The sequence below is a fragment of the Anneissia japonica genome, unplaced genomic scaffold (genome assembly GCF_011630105.1).
Source record: "Anneissia japonica isolate Jap-2015-1 unplaced genomic scaffold, ASM1163010v1 scaffold3334_len1275209_cov185, whole genome shotgun sequence".
NCBI lineage: Eukaryota > Metazoa > Echinodermata > Crinoidea > Comatulida > Comatulidae > Anneissia > Anneissia japonica.
Window position 1 is genome coordinate 1124453 of NW_022738561.1, and position 3340 is coordinate 1127792.

Genomic DNA, 3340 nt, shown 5'->3' on the forward strand with positions numbered 1-3340 from the left:
AACTAACACAGGTAATTACCACTAATAAAGCAATGCTACAACCATGAACAATGAAATAGTCTACATTCTCACAGCTTCATCAATTATAAGAAATGTAATTAACATCAACATATATATTTATTTTTGGATTATTTATTTATTGTTAACTACCGTACTATATTAATACAAATTCATTACATGATCAAATTAATTACAGAACAAACTATACGCCTACCTTAATTCGGTTAATCATCCTATAGCATCAGACCTAACCGCATCAACGTACTATGGTCGACTGATGGATTTTAGCATTCAAACCTGCCGCGCCCAACCCCGAAATAATTACCATACCGGTGTATCGCACACAATAAATATTTTACAACCAGACGTTTCGACTGTTTAAAAGTTCGAATCCTACATAAGTATATAATAAAGTTCCCGCAACATCTGTCTTAAAAGTCATGTTATAAGGCGGGCTAAACCATATATAATGTTTGGACAAAAAGTCCAGTCTCCAGAATTATTATATCAAGAGTTATGTGTTACGCGATTAGATATTTCATTTCATTTATTTTATTTAGACACGATAGCATTTCAACACAAAGGTTGTTTTACAAATGGTCGTGTATACCCAAAAGACAAATATAATATAATGTATAATTATATATATATAGTATAATAATAATAATAATAATAATAGAACAATAATTAAATATATGAATAACATTACAATTTTGATTTAAAAATCGAAAGAGAAGGCAAAAATCTAATCTCAAATGGGAGACAATTTCATTGATGTGAACCCCTATACACTATGCTACGTTTCTTGAAATTACTGTTAGGTTTAGGAATATGGAGTATAAGGCAATCAAAATTGTCAGTTTTTGTTAGGTCTTCTACGTTGCCAAATAATTAATGCGGTTTTAAGGAAATCCGGGCATTATTATGCTGCAATTAGTTTGCCAAAACAACAATGGATTTTATTAAGTTTGTGTAAGTCCCGTGTAAGTTAATAATTAATGATTTAGATGGCATATATTTCGTTTTATCTATTTAAAACAAACGAATGTACATTATATATGCAATCATATTTTGATAATTGTGTTGTATTATCAGGTCTTTATGCTGCAAATTAATTAATGTGAGTTTAAGCAATTCAATGGCATTAATACTGCGATGAGTTTGCGAACAAAACATGGTATGTGTAAGTTAATAAATGTTTTAAGATTCATATATTTCGGTTTATCTATTTGAAACAAACGAATTTATATGTTGATAAAAGGATTTTATTATTTTCATATTACAGTGTCGATGCAAGAGGAAGAAGAAAAGAAGAATGTTGATAATATTAATATACTGCCAAATTGTATTATATTTTTCGTATTATTATTAAAGCTTACAGTATTTGATGCTTTATGTTTCGCTGTGTATTATTTCTAGGCCTATACGTTCTTAAATGTTTAATTGATTTAAAACAGAAAGTATATAAACTCCACAAAAAATCACATTATTGATGACCCGTCCGGCAGCACTCAAAATTTCCGACTGACGCTGACAGGCTGCCGACCGACACTGTTTTTTTTTTTATGATTTTGTGTATTATTATAGAAAAAAAACATGGAATACATCGCCCTTAAATCAAGAACTTTAACTGTAAACGCCCTTCATTGAGAAGATAACAATAGAAATACGTTTCCGTGGTTACGCTTGTATTAGATAGGGCAAAACATGCCCCGTGCAGAACAAGTGTGCAGTGTCTGCCGATTGATGAATCACCTAATGCGAATTAGGCCATGGGCTAGAGGGGGGTCACCGTGCACCCCCCCCCCCACAGTTAAACTTCCTTGGTATCATTTTGTTCCTACGGGCATATAGAACAAAAAAATTTATGTTAACAAGAAAAATATAGGGATGCATTGTATGTACTCGCCTCAATTGTAATGGTCGTTAGTGTTTTATGGTCAATGCTTTTTTTGTGGGGGGGGGGGGAAGGGGTAACATTTATGCCCATAACCTGTGAATTAAAAATCCCATCAATGTTATTTTTGGTAGCAATATGTAGCATATATGTTTCTTAATCATATGCAGTTTAAATAAAATTAATCCGACAATTATTAACGTCACTAGAGGTCAAAAGGTCATCGACCTTTTTCTAAAATGCAATTTTTTTATAAAATATCAATAAACTTCAGTGTCATATGTCTAATTTTGGATGTATTTGATACAAATTGTGGTTTTTCTTGTAGTTATTAACATATGGAATACAAAAATTGAGGTTAAGGCCCCATAAAAAAAATTATTAGTTTATCACCCGCTCCCACATCACTTTTGGGGAAATTTTTTTTTTTTCCTATCAACATATACTTTCATTTCAAATGGTCTTTTTCCATCTTTTTTCACTTGAAAAGCTCAGGATTTCTTGGAATTATGTTTACTGGTACAACAAAAACATATTTTTAAAATATAAACTTGATTCCATTCTTATGACTTTTATATATGTGTCTCTAACCATTGATTTACCTGTGATCATCGGTAAAATGGGGGCGGGGTTAGCAAAAAAAAAAAAAAAAAAAAACCTCCCTCCCTCATCAGATTTTATTCTTTGATAGGGTGATAAACTAACAAGAAAAAAATTAAAATGTATTATGTACTATTGTCAATATTTATGATCCGAGAAATTTGTAATCAACAACAGTTTTTGGGGTAGGGGTCACATTATGCTCATAACCCTTGATTTAGTCAATGGATTTGTATGATGTTGGTATCAACATTTAGCCTATAGATTGGTCAGTCATTCAAATTGAAAACAAAAAATTGAAACAGGCAAAAATTGACGTAGCTAGAGGTCAAAAGGTCATTGACCTCCACAGAATAGTTGTCAATTTATTCCCAATTCACTCACAAACGTATACAAATCTACAGTTGTGAGTAGATTTGATAAAAATTTTCTATTATAAATAAGCATATGGAATATAAAACAAGGATATTATCAAGAAAAATGTATAAATTGATTAAATGTACTACTGTTATTGTGTTATAATCTTAGAATTTGTAATCAACAACAGTTTTTAGGGTAGGGGATAAAATTAGATGCTCATAACTCTTGATTTACTCAATGGATATGTATGATGTTGGTATCAACATTTAGCCTATAGATTGGTCAGTCATTCAAATTGAAACAAAATTTGAAACAGGCAGAAATTGACGTAATGGTGAAAGGTGAAAAGGTCATTGACCTCCACAGAAAAGTTGTAAATTTATTCCCAATTCACTCACAAATGTTTACAAATCTACAGTTGTTAGTAGATTTGATACCAATTAGTATTTTCTATTATAAATAAGCATATGGAATATAAAACAA